Source organism: Hylobates moloch, unplaced genomic scaffold, assembly GCF_009828535.3.
Source record: "Hylobates moloch isolate HMO894 unplaced genomic scaffold, HMol_V3 SCAFFOLD_1, whole genome shotgun sequence".
NCBI classification, from domain to species: Eukaryota; Metazoa; Chordata; class Mammalia; order Primates; family Hylobatidae; genus Hylobates; species Hylobates moloch.
The window spans coordinates 159,021,888-159,047,471 of NW_026652276.1; positions in this window are offsets into that span (position 1 = coordinate 159,021,888).

Here is a 25,584-nt window from a genome sequence, read left to right on the forward strand (position 1 = left end):
AGATCACTTAAAATGTTAATCATGAATAGATTTCTGAAGAGGTTTTTCATTTAATGTCAAAATATGCAATTTGAAGGTATTTTAATCAACCTCTTCGGGCTTTACTTGTTTATTATAAATAGTTCTTAGCACAGGGTTCACTTTATGCCTTTTTAAGGAGAAGGACAACAAATTATTATTGGGTTGCCTGGAAAGCTTTGAGCTAAGCTGACTTCCTCTAATATCATTCATTTTGTAGTTGGTAATATGTCTTAAGATTATAAGTCATATAATTTTTATTGAAAAAAATTATGTAGCAAGTATGAGAAGAGAATATGATATTCTTCAGGCTTTTCATAATTTATTACATAGTTATAAGACGGATTCTCATGAGAACAGAAGAAATAGAAGAAACCTTCCTTCTTTTTTTATATCATTTCCATGGATAGTGAGGGCTTTTTTTCCCACCCTGAGGATAATAAACACAGTAAGCTCCTTTTTAAGATTTTCTATGATCCCCCATATTGAATGTATGCCTTTGCTGACAATGTGTGAAACTAAAGTTGTAACCCCCAAAAATGAGTAGATAATATTTTATACTACCCCAAAATAAAGCAACATACTATTGTAAAAATAACTTAAAAGAAGTTTCAAGAAGCTTAAGACTGTTGTTTGGTTTTATACTCTGCTGGTCATGAGATGATGGCTGGGACACCAGTCATTAGTCGGGAGAAAAGAAAAGGCAAAGGGCGAAATGTGCCAGCTATTCGGCACTGTTTTTAAAGATGCCTCAGAAACTTTAATGCTTACATCTCACTGATAAGAATCTAGTCACATGGTGACCCTTATCCGCGGAGGAGTTGTGATCTTTAATTATACACATGCCTATATAGAATGGGTAAATGGCTGCTGGATAAGCAACTAGCAATTTGCCCAATAACACTAAGCATGTGTCTCAAGGTTGTCTACATAAATTTTTCTATTCATGTTTCACAAGGATCCTCCCTAAGAGGTAGATATTATAATTCTCATTTACAGATAAGGAAACAGAGTATTAGATGGGTTTAATAACTATCTTGCAGTAATATGGTTGGTAGGGACTGGAACGAGGAATTGAACTTATCTCTACTTGACACAGTTGCTGAACTCTCCAGCACTATAGCTCACTGCTTTTGAGCTGATGTTCTCTTGTTGGCTTTCTTTCAGGAAACCAGCACTGAATTCCAAGACAAAATAACCCCTCTTAAAGACATACAAGAAACCTTGCCTGATATCCAAATATAATAACCTTAAAAAAAATTCACAGACCTGAGATGTTTTTTTTTTTTTTTTATTTTATTATACTTTAGGTTTTAGGGTACATGTGTACAATGTGCAGGTTTGTTACATATGTATCCATGTGCCATGTTGATTTCCTGCACCCATTAGCTCGTCATTTAGCATTAGGTATATCTCCTAATGCTGTCCCCGCCCCCCCCCACCCCCCACCAAAGACGTTTGAATCTTCTTGCTTCACTTTTTCTTCATTTTATTAAGGAGATAAGTCACCCTGACTCGACCTAATGCTATGAAAGGTATTCAAAGATAGAAAGAACCTGTTTCCATGAAGTGATATTTTAAATCCTATGTTTCTAAGAGTTGAGGCGTTCTGGTTAGCTTTTGTAATAAATAATAATAATAATTCTGGATCAGTTGATGGATAATTGGAGTAGCAGATGCTATTGGTTGATTAACCAAAAACCCATTCCTAATCCTCTTCTTCCTTGCCTCTATTGTAAGAGTTGAAACAGCTTGAGACTTGCTCTTACAGTCTCCCTTCACACTGTGGGTGCCCAGGTGGTACATTTCTGGTCAATGATATATTAAAAGTAGTCTCATGGGAATGTTTCTAGGAAATCTTTTGCTTTCCTGTTAAAAAGAACAGATGCAGCAGGCATGTTCCTTCCTTCTTCTTGCCTGGATTTAGGCCCCAAATTAGAATTATCACAGCCATTTGCAACCACAGATATTCAGAGAAATACTGCCCTTGATATCATTGAGTGGCTAAAACAATGCCTACTTTCAGATTTCTTATTTTCTTTATCTACTCTTAATTATGTTTTGTTTTACTTTACTCAAGGTGATTTCTAACAAATATAATTAGCCATTGCTTTTCAACAGGGTGCAAAACAACCACTGCATTGATTTATTTCAAAAATGAACAAAAACTTGGATGTATTGGCTTAGGATAGTGATATAAAAATTTCTTTGTAAGCTTTTTGGACCTGGAAAATAAATGTTATGTATCAAATTTAGATCGCCACAAAAGAATTACAACTATGGCTCACTACTAAATGATTATTTTGCTTGACAGGATTTTCATGTAGAGTCAATATGAGCAAGAGAAAATAACAAAAACTGGATTTTCTTCATAGCATGTTATCAGCTCTTAGCTGTCTAAAATTAAACAAACTAATTGTCTTAGTCTGTTCCAGTTGCCATAACAAAATACTCTAGACTGAGTGGCTTGAACTGCAAGAATTTATTTCCTCACAGTTCTGGAGCCTGAGAAGTCTAAGATCAATATGCTAGGTAATTCTGTTCTAGTGAGGCCACTTTTTCTGGCTTATAGATGTCCAGTTTCTTGCTACATCCTCCAATGGGAAAGGGAGAAAGAACTTCGGTATCTTCCTCTTCTTATAAGGACACTAATCCCCTTGTGGGAGCTCCACTGTCATGACCTCATCTAAACCTACTTACCTCCCAAAGGCTCCATATCCAAGTGCCATCACAGCGGGAATTAGGGATTCATATATTAATTTCTGGAGGACACATTCAGTCCAAAGCCCCAGGCTTCTAAATCGCAAAGCCTTAACAGGGGTTCTTAGTTGACCCATCTTAGAAAGAAAGAAATACCCGTGGCTCACGCCTGTAATCCCAGCACTTTGGGAGGCCGAGGCCGGTGGATCATGAGGTCAGGAGATCGAGACCATCCTGGCTAACATGGTGAAACCCTGTCTCTACTAAAAAAATACAAAAAAATTAGCTGGGTGTGGTGGTGGGTGCCGTATTCCCAGCTACTTGGGAGGCTGAGGCAGGAGAATGGCGTGAACCCGGGAGGCGGAGCTTACAGTGAGCCAAAAAAAGAAGCAAAGAAAGAAAGAAATCCAATTATCCAATTTACTGTGTGTTTACCAGAAGCCTGAGATTAATAATGATTCATCATGCCACTTTTTCTCCTCTCTTTTCAATCTGAGCTGTGTGGGTAATGAGACTTCTTCTAACTCAAAATTTCTTTGTCAGTACAAAACAAGAATTTGTAAGCAAAAAGCAAAGAATATTCTTTTGTCTTTATTTATTGATTTTTCTCATTATGAGAATTTTTTCATTCTTTTTCCATTTCAGATAGAATCTTTGGTTATAACTAAATTTCTTTTCAGCTTTTAAATTATAATACACATAAATAAGTAGCCATATTATTTTAATTTACAAATGTAATTTTTGTTAATTTATACTATTTGTTCTCATTTTGTGTTTTATGTAGTTCATGTGAATAGTGGTTCAGAACTCAGTAATGAGACTACATTGATCTTGGTGAGAGAAGGATGAGATTTGAATAAAGACAGAGGGAATGACACAGATGGTGAATGTGAATGATATTTAAGAGACAGCATTGAAAGTTCTTGGTAACATATTTTCTGTGGTGATGATGGTAGAGAGAGCACAGGAATAATTTAGTATATTTTCCAGATTACTGTTTTGCCTGATGGTGGAAGGCCTTGACACTACTTTGCCTAGCTTTGGGTCAATTTAGATTATTGGTTCAATTTGTAGACATCCTCAGTTTAAAGTATTTGCAGGGTCACCTGATAAAGATGTCCAGTAAATAGTTATGTGGATTTAAGTTGGTAGTTTAGAAAAAACAAAAATGAAAACCAAGAACTAAGCTACCTATCTCAGTTTGAAAAGCAGAGCAAAAAAATACTATAGATGAATCCACAGATGTAGATGGATTTTTCCAGAGATAGTGTATAGATTCAGAAAGAGACAAGAAGTGCATTTGTTAGGGATCCCGAAAAACTCCATCATCTCATAGGCAGATGTGTAGGTAGAGAGCGGGGAGAGTCATATAATAAAGGCCAAGGGGTGGATTTATTTAAAAATAAAGAGACTAAAAATATCAAATCCTGCTGAGTACTTATAAAAGGTAAGTTCTAAATAATGCCTACTGAGTTTGTTCATTAGAGGAACATTGCTTAACATAGCTGGTGGTACAGGCAATAAGGTGACAGAAAAAGCAAAATTATAGCAGTAATAGAGGAGTAAATGTAGGACTAATAGCTATAGAGAAACAGATGAAGGAAATACAAACAGTTTACATTTAAACTTATAATATGCATGTATCTATGCTGAAAAGTGGAGCTAATGGGGAGATATTGAAAATGCAAAAGAAATGGGAATAATGGAGGATTCTTGAAGAGGTAAAAGAGGCCATGTGTGCTATGTATTGTGGGTAGGGTGGAGAAGGGCTGCATCAATAATTTTATGTGCACTTGTATGTCATGGTTAAGAAGTTGAATTATGTCCTTTATCCAATAGGGCAATATTAAGTATTTTTAATTAAGATATCAAATATATTTTCTTTATGTTTTTAAAAGATCATTTTAGTTAACAGTAAGGAGAATGAATTAGAGAAGGTAAGATTTGAGGCAAGAAGAATAAAGTAAAGTAAGGCAGAGGAAAATGGACAAGGTAATAATTGTAGAAATATTAACCTGGGAAGATCAACAGTGCATAGCATTAATAATCTACTGGTGTTGGGAGTAGAAGGTGGAATAAATGGAAGATTTAAGGAGGATATAAAGTTTCTAATGTGGCTACCCAATGAAATCATGATAAAATTAACTGGGAAGAATTTGAAGTTTGAATTAAGAAGTGCCACTTTAAACATACTTAATTTTGGCTGCCTATGGAATACACTAGAGGAACAATCATTTATTTAGTTGAAAAAGTGGCATTGGAAAGTAGACTAACAACAAAGCCAGACGCCTCACTGTCTGTGGCATTGTGATATAGATGATTGCTGAAAACACTGGGGTGGAGGAGTTTGCCTGGTGAGACTAAGTACAGAGAGAAAATGAGGGCATTGCATGGAACCTTGAGGAACACTAACATTTAGAGCCAAGTGGCAAAAAGGAAATCAGTCAGCGAGTGAAAATTATACTCAGAGAAGTAATAATTGAACCAGAAGAGAACAGAATCACAATAATTACATGCAATCAAAATCTGTTCAAATGCTAGAGTAAGATCAGGTTATATAATTTAAAAGTGTCCATTCAATTTGCCACTGGAAGGCCATTTGTGATCTGAAGTGAAGACTTTTTAGTTGAATGATGAAAGAAAACACCAGATTACATAAGGCTAAGTCATTAACTGTAGAGGAAGTGCAGACAGAGTGCAAACCACTCTTTCAGGACTTTGGTTAATAAAAACAATGAAGGAGAACACAGGAGCAGGAGAGGAGTTAGCTTTCTTCTTGTGTTAGGTCATTTTTCAGGAGAGTTTCGGGTAACTGCAGAAGCCTGTGTTTACTGTTTTCTGATAAGTGGCACATGCCTCAATATCAAGATCAATGATATTGCCTATTTGTGTTTTCCTCTTAGGATCTATGCTTCAAGGATTTAACAGTATTGAATTACAGATTTTTATGCAATAGTTCACTGAGGAAGCTGTGGCCAAAATATTCATAATTTACATGTTATGACTTAAGACATATGCTAGTTTGTTAGTGAAAGATATTTGTAACTTTCTTCAGGGCTTTCTTTGTAGTCCCACAGGTAACTTAATTTGTTCACCCTAAACAAGATTGAGTATTTTAATAAAGTCTTGACTAGTGCTAAGTACACTGTGATGATAACATTTAAGAAATATCTGTTCTATCGTGGGAAATGATGAGTGTCCTGTAATTACTTGTTTTCATCAATATCTTATTATTTCTTGTTGTTGCTTGTTTTCATCTGCCTCTTATTATTTCTACCTATATTAGTGACTATTTTAGTTTAATTTTTCTCTTACTGGGTTACAAGTTAAGTTTAACAATTTTATTTTTGGCCAATCATGAAAACTAGAAAATCTTTAAATGATTATCTTTGAATATGCCAGCTGGAGATTTCATCCTTGCTCACAAACGTAACTATTCACAACTAAATTGTATCTTGAGATATTTGAAATCCATATTAAAGTCCTTTTAAATGCCAGAAGTTCATCACAGTGAAAATATTATGCTATTCCCATTTCTTAGAACTATTAATTGCATATTCATTTTATATTGCTACTTGGAAACTGGTCATGTTTTTAAATTAGGTTGAAAGGAACTAAAATATTTCCTTGGGGTTTTCACCCATTTAAAAAAAAGGATTTTAAATGTGGTCCATATATAAATGCATTACATATTTATATATAATATATGCTATCAATCATGTATGAAATACATGTGAAATATACATGTGAAGAATGTGTGGCAAAGAACATGTAACTACGTATTAATAGTATAAGAAAAATGTTTTATATTCACTTAAAGTATAAATAGGGAAACAAAAAATAGAGCAATTTATTCTATCATACCTTTTTGAATAGTATTAAAATAAACCATAAAACAATGTCTTTTCAATGATAAAATTCTTTGATATTAGCTGAATGTTAATATCAAATAAAAAACATTTTGGACAGAGATAAAACGTGATTGATTTTCAAGACACATTATATATCTAAACAATGTAAATTCAGATAGAGGTGAAAAGATTCTAGAAGCCATTTACCTCAGGTTGGTTGGTTTGTGTTCAAACTTGACTGTGAGCAGGCTCTGGATGTCTATGAAGCCCCATCATGGGCTGACTGTGGAGACATATGGTTGCATGGAGGCAGGACAAGGAATTGGGTAGGCCATGACCATTCCTACTGAAATCACACTAGCTGGGAATTTATTTCTGTTTGCATATAGAGCTTCTCCATGGGCTTTCATTAGTAGAAATAATTTTACAGGTTAAATGTGTGATAATGGAGCCTCTTACCTCTCTTTCACTGGTAGAAGATTAAGTGATCTCTTCAAGGTCACTCAAGTGAGTTGCAAAGCCAAGCATATAATGCAGGCCTGGTAATCAATACCCCCTCCCCCAGTTAACTAAAACCACATTATGCATATAAAACTACTGGTTTTTTTTTCATGTGTTTTTCCTTGAAATACAAACAAATTACATGGAGACTCAGGATTCACAGGATTTTAGCTTGAAGAAAATTTTTGAAATCAAGTCCAAGGCCTCTCTTCAGGCAGGAATAATTCTTACATCAGATAAAAGGGAAATGAACACTTACTTTAATGTGCCCAGGACAGGAAGCCTGAAGGGTTCACAATATTTGAAATATTGCTAGTTAAACCCTTGTTCCTAGAACATCAACCTATCAGACCTCACTTTTCTCTTTAACATAATAATAAATTCAAACCATTTTCCACCTAGTAGCTGTTGGCTGTTTGAACATAGACTCTCCCTATATACTTTTTCTCCAAGTTGAAAATTCCTTATTCTTCCAACTATTCATTAGGTTGTCTGACCAGAAAAGAATACATGAGATTGTTTCTTTCTGTTTTCTGTGCAATATATACTCAAGACTGCAGTCTAGGACTCTCATGAGGGAATACTTATGGGTGAGAATGGGGATGTAGCCAGTTACACAAATATTAAACTCTCACTACAAAGTCTTTTTTCTTTTCATGTGAAGTGTTAAACATTTTGCTGCCTGTCAACCTATGTTTATCTAGCTGATTTTATAACCTAAATATAGAAGTTCTTAGCGCTTTTTAATCAATTAAATCTTATTTGTTTCAGTTTGTATACCATGTTATACCTATTTTTTGAAATACAGCCATGACATTTATTATGTATACTGTGTTTATATTTTTAAGTCACCTTCAAATTTGGTAAGCTTGACTTTATTTTTTATACAAGTTGTAGATAAACATTGAAAAGCACCACTATGTTAAGAGTAAAACCTAAACACACACACACACACACACACACACAGGCACACACACACACACATACACACTAGGTAGGAATAAAACCACTACTATTCATTCATTTTCTAAATTTCATGAATTAACCAAATTGTACTTTTGGGTATCCTGTAAGACATCATCTTTTTCATTATCATATTTTAAAATACTTCATACATGTCATGGCTGAAATTAGAACACACAGAGTGTACTGTATGGCCCTGAACTGTTAATCTAGTTAACTTTAAAAGAAGAAATAATATTTTTGGTATATCACAATTATGTGAATAATTTTGACTTATTTGTTACAACCATTCTCCCAATACTTCTTTAACGTAGATAAGCAGTTACTATAATTTTTATTTTTCAAACAGGCAGACTGGGTCTAAATTCCATTTTCTATAATAAAGAAGACCCATATCATGATTATTTTAAATTAATTTTTGGTACTAGTGCTTAGCACAGCACGTATATGATTGTCGAATGAATAAATATATATGTGCTTGTAGAATAAATTACTTACCTGTGACAGTATATATGGTAAGGGGGTAAAATAAAAGCTAGATATGTCCTTCAACACTTCAGGCATATCCACATTGGTGTTTCTCCTATCTTACACCAATAGGTATGGTGTAATAGATCATTATGTAATTCAGGAGAGGTACTCATGCAATTATTGAACTAATGGGACCATCATGGATAACAGAAACTCTATATGAATGTACCTTCTACCTAAAGCACTTAGGGCTACAAAATTTACCAATATCTCTCATCTTGGCCAAGTGGCCTTCAGTTATAAAGACTGTGAAAATCCTCTGCAAACTTAATCAGACAAGGGGTTTCTCTTCATTTTGACTGCTTAACTTTTGTCCATATGTATTGGCTTGCTGAGGTTGATTCTCTTAGATTCATAATTTCATAGTGTTGATAATGATAATATTTATAATGCAAAATAAAGAGGAGAGGAGGAGAATAAGAAGAAATACAAGGAAGAAAATGAGAAGAAATATGAGACAAAATTCTAGAACTTAGAGGGCTACCGTGTAATAAGCAATGTATAAATTATATAACTAATAAGATAAAAATGTTTTACATGTCTTACCTCTTTTTATCTTCAGAAAGCCTATTTCTCATTCTTACTTTTTCTACTTTCCATTCCCCTTCCTTTTTATCTTATTAGTTATATAATTTATACATTCAGCAATCATATATGTCTGTGATAAGCACTAGTAACAAAAAATTAATTGAAACTAATCACAATACTAGTACTCTTTATTACAGAAAATGGACTTTAGACAGTCTACATTATAGCAACATATAGCTTGTACTTCCATTCTGTCACTTTTACCCCAGCCTTTGAAATCTGCAGTTAAATATATTCACAGCTCACCACAGTCCTCTCTCTGGACAAAGGATAAAGTGATCTGAAAATACTACTTCTAGTGGTATTGCCAACCCTACTGAAATTAAAAAACTAATCTTTAATGGCCTAAGGTCACAAAATAATATCTTTTCTGGATTCTTACCATTCTGTTATAGGAAAAGAGAGAAGAGTTTATATCACTAATTTAGGATGAGCTTGTGCTTGAAGAAAATCGAAGAAGGGCAGAGGTACCAGAGAGTTGAGAGCATTGGAGATGGGGTTGTGCCACAGATGAACTGCAGCATTCAGGCAAGGTGGAGAAGGGAGGCCAGGTGGCCAGTAGCAGTCTGCTACACTGGGAGAAAATGGAAGACCATAGAATCTCTGGTCCCAGTGAGATCACAGTACCAACATAATGGCTTGAGGGATGTGGATGATTAGATAGTTGTGCCCAGAGAGTAGCATATTGAGGTTTAAGATATTTGACCTGCATGCATTCTGAATAATGAACAATCAAGGGGTGTTCGGGAATATAAATGAAGACAACCAGATCTGAGGAGGTCAAATAACTAAAAGGCATGTGGATGTTGAAATAACATGTTGCTGAGTCGACATTCTGACAAACTTTTCTGTCTAGGCTTTTCGTTTGGTAGGTGTGGTAAATGAGAGCCTCCACTGTGGGGGCTGCATCAGAAATGGCATCTTCATGGTGGAGTCCATGTTAGGTGGAGCAAGGAGGTGGCGATGGATGATGATTATAATAATGATAAAGATAAGAGTTAACATTTTCTGTAGACTTACTGTGTATTAGACTCAGTCCTAATTTCTCTGCACATATTTACCCACTTAATCCTCACAATACCTTGTGAGGTGAATACTATTATTATCCCAATATGTACATGAAAGATTAAGTTGCCCAAACTCATGGAGCTAGTAAATAATAGAACACAGACTTGAAAACACAAAGACTAATTTCATAACATGCATTCTTAAGCTATATGTGCCCTGGTGACAGAATGGCCAGAGAAAAGATTGTGAAGAAAGTGTATTTGTTAATAAGATATAGAAAATTTCAGAGTGCACACTGGAAAGGGTCGAAGGTGAAGAAGAACAATGGAAATAGGCAAGAAGGAGGCTCAGAGCAGTAAGATTGTGATTGCGGATGTGAGATGCCAAGTCACCTTGCCCTGGAGAGGATCTCAACTCCTTTGAGGGTACACAGAAAAGAGGAACACTGTTCCTACCAGGAGCTCTTGTGTTTTGTGTCATTCATCTTTTTGGTAATGGAATATGCCTTCGAACCTTCCACTATGGGCATAGGCTCAAAGCTTTGCATCTCTCTAGTAATAAAACTCACAGAGGCATAAATACAGATGGACAATGTTTATTCTCCAACGTTGTAGGAGACCTGGAGAAGGCATATGATTTTAGAAGGGTCATATAGGAATGTAGGGACTGGACAACATTTCCCAGTGCTCTCTATAAGACAGGGAGGGCCCTATGTGGTGAATACATAGATGTGGAGAGAATAAAATGTATGAATATTAACAAGAAGGAAGTGAAATAAATCCAGTAAAATTGTATGAGCTGCTTCTCTATGACTTCAAATTTTATTACATCCATAAAACTCATGACGCATTTGCTGTGATTGAATTTCCCTGTGGAGGCAAATGGGAGCGGACAGAGCTTCACTTTTGGTTGAAGGTGTTGCAGCACAAAGCACGCTGCCCTGATTCCGTATCAAAACAAAAAACGGCACAAGTTAGGCACATATATTGTGGGTGGGGCTTTTTAGTGCCCCAGGCCCTGAACCAAAAGTTTGGTTGAAATTTATCTAAGGCTCTAAAGCCAGAGAATGTCTCAAGTGACATTTTTGTCACATGCACAAACTGGCATATTGGAAAAATTGTTTCCCTGTTATTTCAGGGACTTCTTGAACTCTCTGAAACATATCCACATAGCTTGGGCTAAAGTCTTGATCTGCAAAGATGTTTCTCTAATACTAAGCTGGCTTCAAATAATGAAAGTGTGACCTTAATCAATCACCAACAGTCTCTCCAGTGTACAGGAATCCAGGGATTTCTGTGAGTTTTCTTTTGTGTGTCTCTGTTTTTCTCTAATGCTTCACTGAAGATTGAACAAGTTCAATATGAAGCCACTGCCTATACAGACTTGAGCACTAAGCGTGTCTTTCCTGTCATGTCAACTCTCTGCTGTTACCATTCTGCTCCCTTTGATGTGGAACCTGTGCTACAGACATTCTGAGGGAGAATGTTCTGTGGTAAGTTTGAAAGTTAGGCCACCTCTGCTTCCCAGAGAAATGCAAAGCCCCAACACACACAGGGCTGAGTCCAGTTTTCTTCTGCTGGTAGAAGGGGAGTGTCATTTCACAGACATTTGTCTGCCTGATGTTGCTGAAGAAGCAAACGTCCTCAGAAAGAGCACTGTGATGTTACTGACCTCAATTGGTTTTGAAGAAACTGTAGCTTCCAAGGCATTTTTGAGTTACCAGGTTGAAGCCTACATATGTTTCTCTCCCTTTTTTTTATGACAAAGAACTAGAATATTCTTGTCAGAAATGACTAGGGACCAAATTATATAGACTTTTGTACAATATTTTAAACAAATATCAAATATCCTCCTCTTAAGGGACATAGGAGATCCAAAGGTCAAACAAAGTAAATTACCTAAATTAAAGAGAACTAGAGATATGAACTGTTTGGTTGGGTGGGCCTTAATTAACTATGGAAATCAAGGCAGTCGGAATATAAAAGTGAATTTGACACTCTCATTGCCCCCCACTAAGTTTACATTCTACCTATCAACAAAGATACAAAGATAAACACAATGCTGAACTTAAAAAATGCTACTTATTTAAAAAAATAGAATGTACACGCAAATGTATAATTTACCTGACCATCTGCATGTGGACTTTAAAAAATAATTAACACAATAAGCTATTTGCTAGATAATAAACCTGGAGATACTCCCAGACTCCTGGGTTTATTTGGCTCAGCCCCTCAAACGCAATTTCTGAGATCACCAAAGTGATATGAGTTGAGAACTGGTAAAACATTTAGTCTAGAGGTGCCCAGATGTGGTAGACAGACTATGGAAATTACCCCCAAGGAGCCATGACTTTGTATCATCTCCCACCTTTAGTGTGCATGGGACCCATGAATACAATGAGGTGTCACTTCCATAATGTTAATCATGTTAATTATATGGCAAAGCGGAAGAGATTTTGCAGATATAATTAAGATCCATAATAAGTAGACTGAGTTAATCAAAAGGGAGAGTATCTTGGATGGGTCTAACCTAATCAGGTAAGTCCTTTAAAAGAGGAACTGGAGCTCTTTTTGAATTCAGAAAGATTCTTTTGCTGGTCTTGAAAAATGAACCGACACGTGAGAGGAGGTCACCTGGCAAGGACTTGAAGGTGGCCTTTCGCAGTTGAGGGTGATCACTGGCTCACAGTTAGAAAGAAATGAGAACGTCATTTATGCAACTGCAAGGAACTGAATTCTACCAAAACCATGGGATCTTGGAAAAAGACTCAGAGTTCCAGAAAGGACTGTAACACGACTGATACCTTGATGACAGCCTTGTGAGACCTAGAGCAGAGGCTTCAGCTAAACCATACCTGGACTCCTCACTCACAGAAACTGAGAAGTAGAAAATACATTTTGTTCTAAGCTGCTGAATAGTAATTTGTTGTACAGCAATAGAAAACAAACATACCAGAGTCAATCAGTTAACCAGGCAGTGAACATTTATTGAATGTTTACTTTGTATAGTAGCTATCCCTATTTAGAAAGCTCTGGAAAAGAGTAATTTAAGACAACCTCAGTTTTATTCATAAGGGGGGCAAAGATCCCTTTAAGGTCTTGCAATGCTAAGGGCTGTGAATGGCAATTGGCTGGCTCTTTCCTTGGGTATAACAATTAATGGTATACCAGGACATTTTAGTTGCTTCTGGAAATGTTATATAGATTCCTGATTTTCTCTTAATAAAATACTTTAAAGATAATACATGATAATAAGAGATATAATAGTTAACAAGTATAGAGGCCTTACAAATTCCAGGGCACTAGGCCATGTATGTTATCATGAATAGGTCATTTCATTCTCATAATAACAATATAAGATCAGTATTATTATTTTCCATATGTTACACAAGTTGGATGTTAAGATATGAAGTACATTAAGTTGCCCAAATTCACACACAAGAATATGGAATTCCAACTCAGTTTTGTGATTTTATTTATTATTATTATTTTTTATGGATATGCTTGAATTTATTTACTTGTTGAACATTTGTGTTAAGTTTTTAGCTATTACAAATAAAACAACATTTATGAACTCATTTTTTGTACAGAAATGTGCTTTCAAGTGTTTTGGATAACTACTTAGAAATACAATGGCTAGGTTATATGATTCACTTTTAAGAACTCCCAAACTGTTTCAAAGTGGCTGTACCACTTCACAAGCCCACCAGCCATATATGAGAGTTGTAGTTGCTCTAGGCTGGTCAGTGTTTCTAATTTTAGCCAGTCTAGTAGGAGTATACTGGTACCTTCTTTTAATTTGCATTTCTCTAATGAATAATAATGCCAAGCAAATTTACATGTGCTTATTTGCCATCCGTACATCTTTTTTGGTAAAGTGTCTGAGCAAATCTTTTGCCAATCTTAAAACTGGCTTATTGTTTGTGTTCTTATGAGCTGTAAAAGTTCTTCGTATATTCTAGATATAGATCCTTGTTTGGATATACATTTTGCAAATGTTTTTCCAGTCTGTGAAATGCTTTTCATTTTCTTGTCAGTGTCATTATGTGTCTATAGCTAAACACTTGATTCTGTTCCAATGAACTATCATCTATTTTTACACTAGGGTCTGGATCACTGTAGTTATTTTATTTTATTTTGAGACGGATTCTCACTCTGTCGCCCAGGCTGGAGTGCAGTGGCACGATCTCGGCTCACTGCAAGCTCTGCCTCCCGGGTTCACGCCATTCTCCTGCCTCAGCCTCCCAAGTAGCTAGGACTACAGGCACCTGCCACCACACCCGGCTAATTTTTTTATATTTTTCACTGTAGTTTTATAATAAATCTTGAAATCAAGAGGTATAAGTCCCCCAAATTTGGTCTTCTCTTTCAGTTATTTTGGCTACTTAAGCAGTTTTTGATGGAAATTTTAGAATTTGTGAATTTCTACCAAAGAAAAAACCTGAATGAATTTTTATTGGAATTGCATTGAATAGATAGACATATTTTTAAGTTGGGCTTTCTGGTTTTTTGTTGTTGTTGTTTTCTTTTTTTTTAATTATACTTTAGGTTTTAGGGTACATGTGCACAATGTGCAGGTTTGTTACATGTGTATCCATGTGCCATGTTGATTTCCTGCACCCATTAACTCGTCATTTAGCATTAGGTATATCTCCTAATGCTGTCCCTCCCCCCTCCGCCAACCCCACAACAGTCCCCGGAGTGTAATGTTCCCCTTCCTGTGTCCATGAGTTCTCGTTGTTCAATTCCTACCTATGAGTGAGAACATGCAGTGTTTGGTTTTTTGTCCTTGCGATAGTTTACTGAGAATGATGTTTTCCAGTTTCATCCATGTCCCTACAAAGGACATGAACTCATCATTTTTTATGGCTGCATAGTATTCCATGGTGTATATTTGCCACATTTTCTTAATCCAGTCTATCGTTGTTGGACATTTGGGTTGGTTCCAAGTCTTTGCTATTGTGAATAGTGCCGCAATAAACATACGTGTGCATGTGTCTTTATAGCAGCATGATTTATAGTCCTTTGGGTATATACCCAGTAATGGGATGGCTGGATCAAATGGTATTTCTAGTTCTAGATCCCTGAGGAATCGCCACACTGACTTCCACAATGGTTGAACTAGTTTACAGTCCCACCAACAGTGTAAAAGTGTTCCTATTTCTCCACATCCTCTCCAGCACCTGTTGTTTCCTGATTTTTTAATGATGGCCATTCTAACTGGTGTGAGATGGTATCTCATTGTGGTTTTGATTTGCATTTCTCTGATGGCCAGTGATGATGAGCATTTTTGCATGCGTTTTTTGGCTTCATAAATGTCTTCTTTTGAGAAGTGTCTGTTCATATCCTTTGCCCATTTTTTGATGGGGTTGTTTGTTTTTTTCTTGTAAATTTGTTTGAGTTCATTGTAGATTCTGGGGTTTGGACCACGTCTGTGGCTCTTGAAGCTGGAGTCTCCTTTCCATTTTGCTGACTGCATCTACTTAATTCAAATATATTATAAAATATATGCAAATTATAAGAGTGATTGTAATAGCACCTCTCTCCTCTTTATGTAAAGTGCATGCCTGCTATAATTTTGGTTGTTATATCTATAATGCAAAAAAGTATGTGAATTATTTAAAATATTAAATTTCATGGTAATTAGTTTGCATTAGTTTCCTTTCAAAATATTGCTATTTCTGATAACATAAAAAAGAAAACAGACTTCAAAAGGAAAATAAATATAATATGGATTAATATAAGTGATGCAACACATGTTAATGACTATTGTATCTATATTCTATAGTTTTATAGGGAAAATAAGATCTAGGACCATAGTTCTCAGGCTTCACAGAGTATGAATTCTTTTTGAGATCAATGAAACATATAGACTCTTCTGTCAGAAAAATAGACATATACATAAAGTTTCTGCACACAATTTCAGGAGGACCTTGACAACTATTCATTGTTTCAGGCTTAGAATTACTGGTCCAAGAGAAATGGTATTCACTGCAAATTGTCAAAATCATAGCTATAAATTTTATCTTAATTTATCCATTGATCATTGCTCAATGAGTTTAAACTATGAACTTAAAAAAATCTTAGTGTTTCCATATGTATTAGTTCGTTCTCACATTGCTATATAAAACTGCCTGAGACTGGGTAATTTATAAACAAAAAAGGTTTAATTGATTCACAGTTTCGCAGGGATGGGGAGGCAACAGGAAACTTACAATTATGGTGGAAGGGGAAGCAAACATGTCCTTCTTCACATGGAAGCAGGAAGGGGAAGTGCTGAGCAAAGGAAGAAAAGTCCCTTATAAAACCATCAGATCTCGTGAGAACTCACTCACTGTCATGAGAACACCATGAGGGTAACTGCCCCTAAGATTCATTTACCTCCCATCAGATCCCTTGCACAACACATGGGGATTATGGGAACTACAATTCAAGATGAGATTTGGGGAGAGACACACCCAAAGCATATCACTATATATGAAAAAAGTGATATGTTACCTACACATTTCACAGCATCTTGGTCATTCTAATATTCATTCTACAAGCATGTTTATTTTCCATACAATGCCCCCTCTCATGTTGTAGGATGCAAAGATGAACAAGGCACTGTACAATACTTGCCTTTAAAGAGATCTCATACTAGTGTGAGATGAAAAACAAAACACAAATACTTGGAAATAGTAGAATTAATGGCATTAGTGAAGTTTACAGAAGATGATATTAGACCAAGGCAAATGGACTGCTCAGTTCTCCCCAGGTAACAAACTCTGTCCCAGGAGAATTCTGTTGGCACTTGAGCTGAGCCCTGATGATGGGTAGGAATTTCCTAAGAGATACAGAGCAGGGGGAAATAACAGCTGAAGAGCAGAGGAGAACGTAAGAGTAACAGAAGATCCATATAAAGCAGCAAGAGATGAGCCTGGAAGCCAGCAAGGCCATAAAACCAATAGTGTTTTATGTCCTAGTAAGAATGTTAAACTCCAGTATACTCAATAGGAACTATTGAATGAATGTGATCAGATTTATTATTTTATTTATTTATTTATTTATTTATTTACTTACTTATTTATTTTGAGATAGAGTCTTGCTCTGTTGCCCAGGCTGGAGTGCAGTGGCATGATCTTGGCCCACTGCATCCTCCACCTCCTGAGTTCAAGTGATTCTCCTGCCTCAGCCTCCCAAGTAGCTGGGATTGCAGGCACCTGCCACCACACCCAGCTAATTTTTGTATTTTTAGTAGAGATGGGGTTTCACCATGTTGACCATGTTCAGGTTTTCACCACCTTGAACTCCTGACCTCAGGTGATCTGCCCACCTTGGCTTCCCAAAGTGCTGAGATTACAGGTGTGAGCCACCACACTGGGCCCAGATTTACTCTTAAAAAATATTCTGAATAACAATGTAAAAGATGATTGGAAGGAAAAAAGGAAGACTGTAGTAAGGAGACAAAAGGCTCTCCCAATAGTCTAGGCAAAAAAAACCCAAAACAACAAAAAAAGATGGTTATATTCAAGACAGTGGCAATAATGATGAAGAGAAGATGATACATATATTGGAGAATATTTAAGAAGTAAAATTGGTGGGATTTGGTGTTTGTATATTGGTTGGAGAGTGTGAAGTTGAGGTAAGTTTTTGGCCTTGCTGAGTTCAATTGAGTATCACCAACGTAGTGGGAGAAACTGGGTTATAATCAGAGGATGGCTGGAGGAAGAAAAGGGATATAATTTTTAGCTGATAATATGTTTTATTTCAGTTGTGGCAAGGTCTAGTAGACAGTTTGATTTATAGGACCTGTGGCATTGGAGAAGAGTCTGATCTGAAGACCAAAATTTAGGACTTGAGGATTTAGCTGATCCAATGGGCATGGATTAAGTCATTCTGAGAGAGCATACAGAATGAGAGAAAGGGCATGAGCAACCAATGCTGGGGAAGACCAACATTTAAAGGGAAGATAGCATAAAAGCAGCTGAATATGTAAACCAAAAGCAGCCATCAGAAACGTGGTGGAGTTGTAAGAGTAAGTTCAAGTTGAACAAGAGAAAATTTCTAAATCGAAGAAAAGGTAAACTTTAGCATATGCTGCAGAGAGTTTGATTAAGCTAAGGACTAAAGGGTGTCCACTGATTTGTGTATTATGGCATTTTTATATTTACTTCCAGCCACCACTCTCCTTTGCAGCATTGTTTGGAGAAATTTAACTTTTCCCATTCCTTGTTTATGTGCATTGGGTAAATCTGACTCTACCCCAGGATCCAGGGGTAAGGCACATGGCTTAACCTGATTAAACACCATGTACGAGCCTCCTGATAATAGTGTAAGGATTGGTTCAGGGAAGGCACATAACACAAGTTAGGCTAATTAAGGCCAATAAGATAATATTTCCTGGACTTTTTTTTTTTTAACTATAAGAAAATTGCTGTTTCTGATTAGGTGCAGAGTACATGTGGGAACTGTAGCTGACTCTGCCATATCGTGACCATGTTCACCCTGGTAATGAAGCCAGTGCTGAAGAATATTATTTGGGAAATGGAAGGAAGACACACTCTAGCTTGAGGCTAAGCTCAACCATACCGTTTAGTTACAGGATCTGATATATTCCTTTTGAACCCTTGAAGGAAGGCAGGGGTGTTGGTTCTCTTAGAATAAGTATACCTTGCCTGAGCACAGTGGCTCATACTGGTAATTACGCACTTTGGGAGGCCAAGGCGGGTGGAAAACTTGAGGTCAGGAGTTCAAGACCAGCCTGGCCAACATGGTGAAACTTTGTCTCTACTAAAATTACAAAAATTAACCAGACATGGCACACACCTGTAGTCCCAGCTACTTAGGAGGCTAAGACTGGAGAATCGCCTGAACCTGCCGTGGGGAGGTTGCAGTGAGTTGAGATTGTGCCACTGCCCTCCAGCCTGGGCAACAGAGAGAGATTCTATCTTAAAAAAAAAAAAAAAAAAAGCATACCTTTAATGTGCGGATTTTAGACTTCTCTGAGGACAATAAGTTTATTTTTTTCATTCATTCAAGGAACATACACTAAGAATCTACCATGTGCCCTGCACATTTCTAGACAGTAAGGATAGAGACCATAGCAGTAAGTGAGACAATGCCTTTATTTCCCTGGGACATACATTTTAATGGGAGATACAGAAATCAATGTAAGTAAAGACACATGAACACATACATAACATAATTTAGAGTATAATAAATTCCATAAAGAAAATAAAGAATAATTAAAAAATTAGCATGATTGTATGTGTAGTCAAGGAAGAAAAGAGGGAGGTCAGGAGAGAGAGAATTGCTTCACATCCTGTCAGTGAAAGGGAACATTTTATTAGAAAACTGAAGGGTTGAAATTCACTCAACAATCCCTTGATCTTGAGGAAAGGGATCTTCCCTTACCTCTTACCTAACCCATACTCCCGGGAAAATTTGAAGCAACATCAGTGTTTCTCTTTTAGAACCTCAGACCCAACTTTAAAAAAAGTATTTAACTGCGCAATATGAATTGCACCTGAAGAAACATCTAAAGGACTTGGTTGAGGCCATTGTGAGTTTTATTACCTTAAATGATGAATACAATATTAATCTTAAAAGGTATCACCTGAATTGGACAGACTTTGGAATGAATATTCTGTGAAAGGTGAATACTCAATCCCAGTCTTCGGTTTTTGTTTTTGAACATGTTTCTTTAAAGCTGGGTTAAAGAGGATGGCCTGCCATAGGCTCACAAGAAAAGGCTGTCTTGGCAAGGAAAAAGACCCTAATCTGTGTCCCTTTCATCTGTCTTTAAAATTAAAGTGAGGTTCAGTGGATACCTTGAGAAAAGATATTAAATTGCAGATTGTACAGTTTTGTTGTGCCTGCAATTTCCCAATGTTGCTAGTGAGAAGCTGAGAAGGCCCTTAAAAGCCTTTGTACTTGGCACCTGCAGAAATCTAATTTCTGATGAATAGGGCCCTAATTGGGTCAATTATTCTATTATACTACACAAGAGTACTTCAAACTGCTGCTTCAGTAGGGAGAGGCACTTCAGTCTCCCCATTGGTGTTCTCCAATTTGAACAGAACTCAGAATCCTGAGTTTAACTTTTAATTTCCCAGCGTCAATTTTGTCCTTCCAATCTCAGTTTATCATATACAAGTCAACTGCTGAGTTTAAGTGAAATTACTTTTTCACTCCTGATACCATAGGTTAGATAACAAAGGAGATTGTTTTCACTCCTATAAAAATTGCTTCTCATACATTTACAAATATATGAGGCAACTACTTTAGAGCATTGTATTCAAAGGGGGAATAGTATTTTGATTAATTATTTATCTTTGGGGAAGAAAGAACAAAGAGAAGGGAAGTGGAGTTTGCATTTTATTTGTAGATTGTATTATACTTTTGCACATATGTAAGGCTCTAATTCTAATTTTATTTCTGTATTATTTCAAAGGATTGCACCAGTTTCTTTTTCATAATCACCTATAACTTATGAGTTAGCAAGTAAAATAGAATTTTGAAGCTGACATATGATGACACTATAGACTCATTATTTTAATGAGATTTATTAGACATTTCCTTTATGCTAAATGTTCTAATTTGTGACTTAAAACAGAAACTTTTAAAAATTGGTATGAATACTTTCATTCATGAGTTTGTGGGAAGATGGAATTATGCCATTAGTGGCTGTTTATTAAAACTACTGCATTACTGTGCAATAACTTGTACCCTATGAAGAAGCTTTTTCTGGGGCCTGGGTGGAGTAGAAGAGATGTCATCTTAGTTTTTGTAAGAGGCCAAAGAGACTCACATCACTTTAAAAAAATTAAATTCAATAATGTATTTAATGAGATATTTTATAATAGACTCCAAGTTTAGTGTTTGGCATATATTGAAAACTCAAAACATTAATTTTCTTCTTTTTCTTAAGCTATGCTAAGGATTAGTTCCTGATGTTGGCATAACAGAAAATTGAACAGTGAAAAGATAAGCAAGGCATAGTCTTTATTTTTTTGTAGTTTGTGGTCTAAAAAGAGATTAAAAATTAGATGCTTAATTGTAATATAAAGTATTCTATGGTGCATATCAATCGGGGGTACAAACAAAGTGCCAGGAGAGCTTTAAAAGTCCCATGAAAGTGGATATGTAAGTACACATATTTGTGTATGAATGTGTTTGTTTCCATTTTGTATCATCTTGGCATATTCATTTTGCAAATGTTGAGCAGATGCATGTCTGGACTTACAGATATCGATTCTGTATCTTTTCTAAGATATGCATTGATAATTCCCATACACTACACTGGAATGAATTTGTCTCTGCTTGCTCTGAAAACCATGAATCTAGCAAGGAACATAGTTTGATTGATTTTATGGTGAGTTAGAGGGAATAAAAATTAGTATGCAACATTTTATCGCTTCTTTCAAGTGGGGCTTGGAAGAAGTTATATGACTAGTGCTTTATGGGAATTCTTGATGTGTTAGCTTCCCTATAGAGACAGTCAATTGTGATTAACTCTTCTTCCTCAAAAAATTTTGAAAGTTTAAGATTTTTATTTTTAATTTTTTTCATTAAATTTAATTAACTATAATAACGCCTTTTGATATTCTCTCATAAACATATTGGCCCTTCTCTTTTAGGTAAAACAATATTTTAACTGTATTTTGCATTTTCTCCATTATCATATGCGGTTCTTTGCTGTCTATTATTATTTAGTTTTGCAACTCCTTTAAACGATTACCTTACCAGAGAAATCTCATTACCTAATTGGTCATGCATTTAAACAAGTATTAAAATATTTGTTACATCTGCCATTGAAATAAATAAATTCTAGAGGTGATTTATGACAACTATGTGTTACATATCTGAGGTATTCTACATAAGAGTTCTCAGTGAATTCCTGAAAGAGGTATCAACATCCCCATTTTAAAGATGAAACTGAGGCCCAGAGAGATTGTTACTTGTTCAAATTCATGCAGTTAATAAGTGAGCGTGTTTATTTTGTCTGAGTCCAAAGCCCTTGTCCTTTTTGGCATTCTACTCAGCTTCAGTCCCTAAATTACTGCCTTTTATTATATCTACTTGCGGAATCATACCGTTTTAGAAAGTCTGACATGCCTTACTGAAGAGTTCCCTTTGAATATTCATTCCCACAAACTTAGAAAGAGTGACCTAAAGATTAACTTTTTCCCATCATTTTTGAAGCTCAAACTTCAATGTAATGTTGTTCCCAAAATGAGTGGGACAGATATGGCTTTGATCATTAAATACGTTTCTTTGAAGATATAAAGTAAGAGGAGGCATGCCTCCTTCAGGCAAAGAAGCTTCTCCTACCATTCTGAATATAGCTGAGCAGATTAGGTCAAACATGCTATTGGCTTGAAATGCTCATTTCTAGACTTCAAATGCTACTCCCACTCAATCACCTCTCCTGCCTTCAGTCAGTAAGTCAGAGTCAGTCAATAATTGTGTGAGAGAAGAAACAGTCTTTGCCTTCAGGGAGCTCTTAATCTCTTAGCTGAGGCCAGGCATGTAATACTTGTAAGGCAGAATGTGAAGGAAAACTCAAGAGGCAAAATAAGACTGATGGGAAATATGAGAAGCAGAAGAAAGTATCATAAGACAGAATGTCCTCTAATATTTTTTGACTATAAATGCCATGAGGGCTGGGACCGTGTCTGCTGATTAACAATTGTGCCCTGACATACAATTCAAAGCCTGGCACATAGGATATTGACTATGTAAAATTAGTTGAATGCATAGATAACCCATTATGCATGCCCATAATGTCCAGGAAGGTGAGGAGGCCCAATCCCTTAGCCAATTATTCATTCACACAGAGTCCAGAGTAAGGTGCAAAATGTATCCTTTCTTCCCTTATCAAGTCCCCAGTAGTCATGTAAAGTTCATCTCAGATAAATATCCACAAGTTCTCTTCACACTCTTTGATCTCTTCCTCTTGTTCCTTAAGATTTCCTTGATATTTTCTGCCCTCTCTCCACTGCCCTCCTTTATAATGGAGGGACAGGGTCTTCATATATTTCCTAAGGAAGTTTTCTATCTTTTAAATTTTTCACAGTGAAACATCCTAAAAGGTAAATAAAATGTTTTCTTGCCTATTACTGACTGCCTTTCAAAGCATTACTCAGATGTGCTATTATAGGAATAAAGTCTTTTTCATTATTTTCTATTGTGTTAGTAAGATCTCCCCCTGGATGGAAGAGGGGAGAAAAAGGCCTTGAGGGCCTTTCTGTGGCAAGGGGGTGAAGGTGGGGCAAGATGGCCTTTCCTAATCTACTAGCTTGAATGAACAGTGGTAGAAAATCTCTTGACACAGTGGAAGGGAAGGGATTCTTGGTAGAGAGAATGGGATATGCAGAGAAAGGGATTTGTAGCACTTGGTTCATGTTTAGTGAATGGCACACTCATTCTGCTGGAGTCTACATATAGTAGTAATGCATTCAAGTTGCCAGTAAGGAGAGCATCCACTTTTTCATCTTCAGAGCTTTTAACCTTTGATGTCCTGCCTCAAATTCTCTCCATCAGCTCTGAGTTCACCTGCAGCTGCAGCAGACCATTATGAAGGAGTTGACAGCTTTCACTACTAGCACCCTCTGCCTGAAGGCCCCTTCTCAGGGGCCACAGGAATTTCTTCAACCCAAATTCTGGCAAAAAAAAAGGTGGGAAAGGTTGTATTTAATGCTCTGAGAACAACCTTCAGCCAACATAAGACATAACTTGGTGGCTAAACGCCTCATCTTTCACTTTTGTGTAACAATTCTAAAGGGTGGTTTACGTGATTTCTTCAAGTGTCTCAAGAGGGTTGAACCCCCTGTAGTATGGTCATAAACACATGTTTTATTGTCTTTGTGTTTTCTGTAGCCAAATTCTTCTGCAGGGCCTGCTTTGGGAGGAGATTAAACTAAAACACCATCCTAAAATGTATTATTCACCTGGCCTTTATTTTCCCTAAGAAAAGAAAGAGTTTTATGTATATATGTAATTTTATGTCACACTTTGGGATCTTTTCCTCTTCTTCCCTAAGACCCCGTGGATCTTTTCTGCCCTCTCTCCACTGCCCTCCTCTATAATGGAGGGACAGAGGCATCAGATATATATCTGTATTTGAATCAGGCCCCTTTCTGTTCTTTTTTTTCCCAATTTCTTTTCGTCTATCTCTGGTCATTGTTACCATTATGATACCCTTGCTTTGCTAAGTCTTCAGTTTTTCTCTTTGCTGGTTTCTTATCAGTTTACTCAAGCCACTTCTAGGCAAGAAAAGCAGAAACACACACACACACACACACACAGACACACACACAAAAGCCTACTTCCTTTGATTCTGACCACACCGAAGCCTTCACTTTTATTTTTTCCATGTCCTTCTAGTGTCTTCAAGGAACAATCTACGTATTTGTCTCAACTTTCCAGACACCATTTTACTTCTTGATTTGCAATAATCTAATAATCCCTACAACTGATTGAGCATGTTTTTTGAAAAGTTACCAACAACTGCCAAACTGGAAAATCTAATGATTTCCTGTCAAATCTCATCTCATGTAATTTCTTAGTGTCATGTGGTATTATCAAACGTCCTTTTTTCCTGAATGGTTTTCTTTTACTAATGTTACACCCATTAATCTTTCCTGGTGTTTTCCTTCTTCTTGGCACTTCCAATAATCTCTGCTTAGTGATTCCAATCCCTTCAATGTCTTTATCCTGATATTGTTGACTTACAATGTCTTTCACTCCTGAAAATTAGATTCCTTAAACGAATTGGCATGAAATTAAATTTTTCATTTTCTTTCCAAACCAAAACATTACTCATCCTTGAGGTTTTCCTGTAGTAGTCGATAGCATTACTGACTCTGCTCATTAAACTAGCAGCTTTCAGAATCCTTCTATATCCATTCTGCTTACTCACCACATCCTGGTGGCCACCAATTCTCATCATTCTACTTGTGGAATTGCTTGAGTCCTACTCTACTATCACATTTCTGCTCTAACTTCTACTACGTCTTTGGCCTAACCTCCTAATATATTTTCTTGATTCTAGTCTCTTTCCTCTCCAATCATTTTGTTTAGTGTGCTAGAGATTACTAACACTAGTAAAGCTAACACATGAGTATGATAATCTTGTGGTTAATTTGTCAGGTATACTATAACTTCACAACTCTATCCCCAACTTTGTTGGTATTTTTCTCTCTTGCTTTAAGATGAACTTTGAGTCATAGATGCTGTATTAGTTCATTCTCAGGCTACTAATAAAGACATACCTGAGACTCGGTAATTTATAAAGAAAAGAGGTTTAATTGACTTACAGTTCCACATGGCTGGGGAAGCCTCAAGAAACTTACATTTCTGGTGGAAGGGGAAGCAAACAAGTCCTTCTTCCTGTGGTGACAGCAAGGAGAAGTGCAGAGCGAAGTAGGGGAAAAGCCCCT